Raw genomic sequence first — 8,762 nt, forward strand, 5'->3', positions numbered from 1 at the left:
TATCATAGTCGATCAAAATATAATGTTGTTGATAATGTGTACAATGTTGTCCTGGTTCTGCTAATCTCACTCATCATCAGTTTATGCAAGTCCTTCCAGGTTTCTCTGAAATCTGCCTGCTCATCATTTTTTATAGCAAAATAGTATTCCATTACATTCATATACCACAACTTGTTAAGCCATTCCCCAATCTATGGGCAGCCCCTCAATTTCTAATTCTTTGCCACCACAAAAAGAACAGCTATAAATATTTTTGTGCATGTGGGTCCTTTTCCCTTTTTTATGATCTCTTTGGGAAAAAGTCCTAATCATGGTAGTGCTGGGTCTAAGGGTATATACAGCTTTAGAGCCCTTTGGGCATAGTTCCAAAGTGCTCTCCAGAATGCTTGGATCAGTTCACAGCTCCACCAACAATGAATTAGTGTTTCAATTTTTCCACAGATTCTCCAACATTTATTATTTTCCTTTTTTTGTCATATTAACCAAACTGATAGGTGTCAGGTGGTACCTCAGAGTTGTTTTAATTTGCATTTCTCTGATCAATAGTGATTTAGACTATTTTTTTCATATGGAAATAGATAGCTTTGATTTCTTTGTCAGAAAACTGCCTGTTCATATGTTTTAACCATTTCTCAATTGGGGAATGACTTGGATTCTTATAAATTTGATTTAGTTCCCAATATATATTTTAGAAATGAATACTTTCGGGCAGCTAGGTGGCGCAGTGGATAAGGCACTAGCCTTGGATTCAGGTGGACCTGAGTTCAAACCCAGCCTCAGACACTTACTAGCTGTGTGACCCTGGGCAAGTCACTTAAACCCCATTGCCCAAAAAAAAAAAAAAAAAAAAAAAAAAAAAAGAAATGAATACTTTGTCAGAAATACTGGATATAGAAATTTTATCCCAGCTTTTTGCCTCTTCTAATTTTGGATGCATTGCTTTTGTTTGTACAAAACCTTTTTAATTTAATATAATCAAAATCATCTATTTTGCAGTTCATAATATTCTCTATTTCTTGTTTAGTCATAAACTGTTCTCCTTTCCATAAATCTGAGAGGTAAACCATTCATTCCTCTCCTAAATTTACCTATGGCATCACTTTTTATATCTAAATCATGTACCTAATCTGACCTTATTTTAGTATAAGGTATAAGATGTTGGTCTGTGCCTAGTTTCTGCCATAACTTCCTCCAGTTTTCCCAACAGTTTCTGTCAAATATAGAGTTCCTATCTCAGAAGCTGTAGTCTTTGCCTTTATCAAACAATAAATTTTTTTCTGGGGGGGGGGGGCGGCAATGAGGGTCAAGTGACTTGCTCAGGGTCACATGGCTAGTAAGTGTCAAATGTCTGTGCCCAGATTTGAACTCAGGTCCTCCTGAATCCAGAGCTGGTGCTATATTCACTGTGCCACCTAGCTGCCCCTAAAGAGTAGATTATTAAAGTCATTTACTACTTTGTCTCCTGTGCCTAACCTAGTCCATTGATCTACCACTCTATTTCTTAGCCAGTACCAAATAGTTTTGATAACTGACTATTCATAGTACAGCTTCAGATTTGGTACAGCTAGCCCACCTTCTTGTGCATTTTTATTCATTAGTTCACTGAATATTCTTTACCTTTTGTTTTTCCAGATGAATTTTGTTATTATTTTTTGTAACTCTTTAAAATAATTTCTAGGTAGTCTGATTGGTATGTAACTGAATAAGTAAATTAATTTAGGTAGAGTTGTCATTTTTATTATATTAGCTTGGCCTATCCATGAGCAATTGATATTTTCCAAATTATTTAGATCTGATTTGATTTGTATGTAAAGTGTTTTGTAATTATGTTTATAGAGTTCCTGGATTTGTCTTGATAAGTAGACTCCCAAGTATTTTATTTTGTCTACTGTTACTTTAAATGGAATTTCTCTTTCTATTTCTTGCTAATGAGTATTGTTGGTCATTTATAGAAATGCTGATAATTTATGTGGATTTATTTTATATCCAGCAACTTTGCTATAGTTGTTAATTGTTTTAAGTAATTTTTAGCTGATTCTCTAAGTATATCATCTTATCATCTGCAGAGTGATAGTTTTGTTTCCTCCTTTCCTATTCTAATTCCTTTACTTCCCTTTTCTTCTCTTACTGCTAAAGCTAACATTTCTAGTAGAATATTAAAAAATTGGGGTGAATGTGGATATCCCTCTTTCACCCCTGATCTTATTGGAAATGCCTCTAACTTATCTCTATTACATATAATGCTTGCTGATTGTTTTAGGTATATACTGCTTATTATTTTAAGGAAAGTTCCACCTATTCCTAAGCTCTCTAGTGTCTTTATTAGGAATGAGTGCTGTCAAAAGCTTTGTCTGTATCTATTGAGATAATTATATGATTTTGGTTAGTTTTCTTATTGATGTGTTTGATTATGTTGATAGTTTTTCTAATTTTGAACCAGCCCTGCATTCCTGGTATAAATCCCACCTGGTCATATTGTATTATCCTGATGATCATTTGTGTAATCTACTTGATAATATCTTTTTTTTTTTTTTTTAGTGAGGCAATTGGGGTTAAGTGACTTGCCCAGGGTCACACAGCTAGTAAGTGTTAAGTGTCTAAGGCCGGATTTGAACTCAGGTACTCCTGACTCGAGTGCCGGTGCTCTATCCACTGCGCCATCTAGCTTCTAGCTGCCCCGATAATATCTTTTTAAAAAGATTTTTGCATCAATATTCATTAAGGAAATTGGTCTACAATTTTCTTTCTCTATTTTTCTCTGTCTTTGTATGAACAATATATTTGTGTCATAAAAGGGATTTGGTAGAACTCTTTTTTTCACCTATTTTCCCAAATAATTTGTATAGTATCAGAATTGATTGCCCTTTAAATGTTTGGCAGAATTCATTTGTAAACCTATCTGGCCCTGGAGATTTTTTCTTAGGGGGTTCATTAATGGCTTTTTCAATTTCTTTTTCTAATACAGGATTATTTAAGGATTTTATTTCCTCTTCATTTAACCTGGGCAATTTTAATTTTTGTAAACATTCATCCATTTCATTTAGATTGTCAAATTTATTGGCATACAGTTGGGCAAAATAGCTCCTTAATTATTACTTTAATTTATACTTCATTGGTGGCAAAATCACCCCTTTCATTTTTGATACTGGTAATTTGGTTTTCTTCTTTCTTTTTTTTTTTTAATCTAATTAACCAAAGGTTTATCTATTTTATTTGTTTTTTCATAAAACCAGCTCTTATATTTATTGATTAGTTCTATAGTTTTCTTGCTTTCAATTGTATTAATTTTGCCTTTAATTTTTAGGATTTCCAATTTAGTATTTAGTTGGGGATTTTTAGTTTGTTCTTTTTCTAGCTTTTAAAGTTGCATGCCCAGGGCAGTTATGTGGTGTAGTGGATAAAGCACCGGCCCTGGATTCAGGAGGACCTGAGTTCAAATCTGACCTCAGACACTTGACACTTAGTAGTGGTGTGACCCTGAGGAAGTCACTTAACCCTCATTGCCCCACCAAAAAAAAATAAAATAAAGAAAAATAAAGTTGCATGCCCTATTCATTGATCTCCTCTAACTCTTTTTTATTCATGTAAGCATTTAGAGATATAAAATTTCCCCTAAGCACTGTTTTGGCTACATCCCATAAGTTTTGGTATGTTGGCTTGTAATTTTCATTCTCTTGGATGAAGTTATTTATTTATTCTATGATTTGTTGTTTGACCCACTAATTCTTTAGAATGAGATTATTTAGTTTCCTATTACTTTTCAATCTACTTTTCAATGGCACCTTATTTTTATTGCATCCTGTATTTTTTATTGCATCATCATCTGGGAAGGATGCATTTACTATTTGTGCCTTTCTATATTTGACTATGAGGTTTTTGTGCCCTAATACATGGTCATTTTTTGAATATGTGCCCTCTAACACTGAGGAAAAAAATATTCCTTTCTATCCCCATTCAGTTTTCTCCAGACATCTATCATATCTAACTTTTTTTTTTAACATTCTATTCACCTCTTTACCTTCTTTTTTATTTATTTTGTGGCTAGATTTATCTATTTCTGAAAGGGGAAGATTCAGATCCCCCACTAGTAGATTTTTTTTTTTGCAGGTCAATGAGGGTTAAGTGACTTGCCCAGGGTCACACAGGTAGTTAAGTGTCAAGTGTCTGAGGCTGGATTTGAACTCAGCTCCTCTTGAATCTAAGGCCAGTGCTTTATCCACTGTGCCACCTAGCTTCCCCCAGGAGATTTTTGTTATTTCCTCTTATAGCTCATTTTACTTCTCCTCTAAGAATTTGGATGCTATACTACTTGATGCATACATGTTTAGTATTGATATTTTTCATTATCTATTGTACCTTTAAGCAAGCTATAATTTCCTTCCTAATTGCTTTTAATTAGATCTATTTTTGCTTTTGTTTTGTCTGAGATAAGGATTGCTACCCCAACTTTTTTTTTTTACTTCACCTGAAGCATAATACAATCTCCTCCAACCTTTTACCTTTGCTCTGTGTGCATCTCTCTGTTTCAGATGTGTTTCTTGTTAACACCATATTGTAGGAATCTGGTTTTTCATCCACTCTACTTTCACTTCTGTTTTATGGCAGAGTTCATCCCATTCACATTCACAGTTATTATTACTAACTGTTTATTTCCCTCCATCCTATTTACCACCTTTGTACTTTTCCCCACTTCTTTCACCCTATTCCTCCTCACCAAAGTTTTGCTTCTTACCCCTGCCTCCCCCAATATGCCCTCCATTTTATCAGACCCCCTTCCCTTTTCTTTACCTTTTTCTCCCCTGCTTCTGCCCTCCCTTTCTAATTTACTGTGAATGTGAATGGGATGAACTGAAACCAATTTACCTTTGTTCTTTCAAGGTTCACCTGTAGCCATTTTGTTACTATGGTCTTCTGTGTTTATGCCTGGATTTCCCCTATCACCATAGTAACTTTCAATAGTCAAAAAAATGTTTTTGGTTCATTTTTGTGCCTTTATATTTTTATGAGAGAGTTGGGCTCTATTTCTGCACTATCCCAAGTTTTTGTGCTGAGGCCCTGGGTTTTACTGGTGGCTTTCACTGGGCTTCAGGGCTTAGTCACTTGCTTTCTCTGTAGAGTAAGTTTCCCTTATGACTGGTATTTGGTGGGGGGTTATCTCCCCTTTTGGCCTCCCCCATGTGTGGGCTTGTCTTCCCCAGGGGTGGTGAACTGATGCCCCTGGAGTGCTTTTCTTCTGGTTTGCCATGGAAGGAGTATCTCTGCTGTTAGCTTCCAGGGTCAGGAACTTGCTGTTGACCAGTTTTAAACAGGGATTCACTACTGGTCAGCAGTTAGGTCAAGGTCTCCCTGCTGGTATGTGCCAGATTGGGGGTGCCTGGTGAGGCATTATGTTGCCCAGACTGCTCATTTGCTTAGGGGGTTGCTGGTTTGCAAGAGAGTAGAGCCACACTGGTGATTTTCCCTTGGCTTAGCCCTGCTTCAGGTTCCCTTCTGTAAGCCCACAAACTCCTGCTGTAGCTGCTGCTGCTGCTGCTACTCTTGGACCTCACTTTCTTCCTATGCTGGTAAGACAGACCTTTTCTGCCAGGCTAGTAGGCTGTTTCCCTGCTCCTGGAATTATTCAGAGACAGTGTTATATTGGTTTGGAATGAAAATTTTGGAGAACTTCAGAGGGATCCTTCTTCATTCTGCCATCTAGGCACTGGAAGTCCACACTTTTTTTTCAAGGCAGTGATGGTTAAGTGTCATGCAGCAAGTAAGTGTTAAGTGTCTGAGGACTGATTTGAATTCAGGTCCTCCTGAATCCAGTGCTGGTGCTTTATCCACTCTGCCAACTGGTTGCCCCCTGGAAGTCTTCACTTTCAAGTATTATAAATCCTGCTACAATTACTGCCTTATTCTTGTGCCTGAGGGTCGTGGACTTTTGATGTCATATTTCAGGACACCCATTCCAGAAGATCCTTTAGCCACCAGTTACTGTGGCAACAGATGATCTTAAACCTGTTTTGCTTCATCAGTAATCCTATTCTTATGCTTTCCTTTCTGAAAGGAGCTTAGTCCTAATAGCTCCCCCTAGGAATTAAGTCCTTAATTAGGTATTGACCTTTTCCTAATAGACTTAGCTCAGTCTACATTCCACAAATCCCAAAGCAAATATTCTTGCTACATGACTTGGAACAACTCCTTGCCATTCTCTCTTCTTTCACCATTACTACTTCTAGTCCAATTAGATAATCATGGCTAGGAATTGTTGATAAGAGTATTTAAATCTTTATAAGTTATTTAAATTTACAACTTTCATATTTAAAATGACTTTAAAATATAATGAAGGTCATCAGGGACCTCTTCTTTCTAAAGAATATATCTTTCCAATGAACCAAAGGAAGACAAATAGGCAACTGTATTTTGAACGATAAACAATAGTTTTCTCTAAAGTATGTGTTGTTATGACTGCAAAATATTTCCAAAGTGTTATGCCCTTCTGCCATCACCTTGCCTCCCAAAACCCTTGAATCTTTTTCCCCTTTGTGTGAGTTCTGAGATATGCCATTTTCTGTAGTAAATATGTTGATAATTCTTTCTCATTTAATTCAGTAAAGCCAACAAAAAAACTGCAAAATGAAACCCCCTTTTTATAAAGGTTTTCTTTGCCTAACTATTTTTTATATTTGTTTATTTGTCACTTTTAACTTACTTTAAAAAGCTACATTTGGGCAGTATATTCTTTTGTTAATGGCCTTCTAAGGAAACATAAAAAAATTCTAAAAATTTAAGCAATTATTTTTTGCTTCTGCAAAGAAAACTCTCACTTCATTTCATGAAAAGAAAACAGCTTGTCAAGAAATAAAGTTATTAATTATTTCATCCTATTTTGAAACTTTGAAATATAGACCGCATAAAAAGAGACAAAAGTTAATTTAAGGACAATACTGAGAACATTCTGTATTAAGGCCATAGAAGGAACATGTAAATCTCCTCTGTGCTCAAGAAAAATTGTCTCACAAAGACAGGTGACATCTTTGGTTTAGCATCTAATTAAAATACAATGGAAAGAGGGCATTTATATTGTTTAAGCAACGTGAGAGAAAGATTGGAAAGGAATTTGGGCTGTTGTGTGCAAGGTAATCTTAGATGTGGTAAATTAAGAGTTAGCTCAACCACAATAATCAATGGATATAATGTAATTTCTGGAGAGACAACCTGGTATAATGCAAAAGAGGCAAGAACACAGGATATAGAGATAGGATGGACTTGTGTTACAATCCTGCTTCTAAATTGGTAGTTAAATATTTATAATCAATAAATAATATCCTCACTGGTTAGTAGATCATGGATCTTCCATGTGTTTCACTGAAAGATTATCACAAGTATTTCACTTCTTCAGCAAGTCTGACTACTATATATAGAGAATCTTATGACTGGATTTTAAAACTTGGGCTTCTAAGAGTTTTAAAAATCAATTCACTACCAAATCTCTAAAAATGAAATTAAGAAACACAATGACAAAGAGAAAAAAAAGTACTTTGGTGACAGTCAGTTATTGTGCTTAACCTAATTTGCCTCAGTTTCTTCATCAACAAAATAACCTGGAGAAGCTTTACCAAGAAAATACCAGTCACAAAAAATGAGATATGCATGAAATGGCTTAACAAGCACCACCACCATGGCCACCAACACCACCACCATAACCACCCCCAGCAGCCTTCACAAGATGTGGCAGCAAATGCTCATTAATCAAATCTCCTCATTTGAAATGTGGACCAATCAAAATACAGAGGGAAGAGGTGAGACAGTTTTAATCCCATCTCCTCATGATTAGGTTATCCAATCTAAATATTAGAGTATAGAAAATTTGGAAATTATTTTGTTGTTTTCCAATTTTTTTAGTCATGTCTAAAACTTCCTGACAACATTTGGGTTTTCATGGCAAAGATACTGGAATGGTTTGCCATTTCCTTCTGCACCTCATTTTACAGATGAGGAAACTAATGCAAACATGGGTAAGTAACTTGCCCTGGATCATATAACTAGCAAATGTCTGACACTAGATTTGAACTTGGGTTTTCTTGACTCCAGGCCTGGCATTCTCTCCACTGTACCACCTAGTTTTCACATGGAAGAAACACCTATACATAACGAGGAGGCAGCTAAGTGGCTTAGTGTATAGAGCATTGGGCATGGAGTCAGAAAAACCTGAGTTCAAATATGCCTTCAAACCCTTAACTAGCTGTGTATTACCCTGGGTTAATTGCTTAACCTCTTTTTGCCTTAATCCATTGGAGTAGGAAATGAAAAGCCCCTTCACTATTTTTGCCAAGAATACCCCATGGATAGTATTGTCCATAGGGTCAAAAAGATTTAGTCATGACTGAATAACTGAAAAACAACCATAAAAACATGCCTTGCTGAACAAGTTATGGTATATGAATGTGATGGAATTGTATTGTGCTGTAAGAAATGATGAGCAGAAGGAGTTCAGAGAAACCTGGAAGGACTTGCATGAACTGATGATGAGTGAGATGAACAGAACCAGAAAAACATTATACATAGTATCATCAACATTTTGTGTTTATCAACTGTCATAGACTAGATTCTTCTCACCAATCCAACAGTACAAGAAAGTTCCAAAGGACTCATGATGGAAAAGGTTCTCCAAATCCAGAAAAAAAAGGAACTGTGGAATACGGATGCTGAGTGGACCATACTGTTTCTTTTGTTTTGGGTGCTGTTGTTTTTCTTTTTTGAGGTTTTTTTCCTTTTTC

This window comes from Dromiciops gliroides, chromosome 4, assembly GCF_019393635.1.
Source record: "Dromiciops gliroides isolate mDroGli1 chromosome 4, mDroGli1.pri, whole genome shotgun sequence".
NCBI lineage: Eukaryota > Metazoa > Chordata > Mammalia > Microbiotheria > Microbiotheriidae > Dromiciops > Dromiciops gliroides.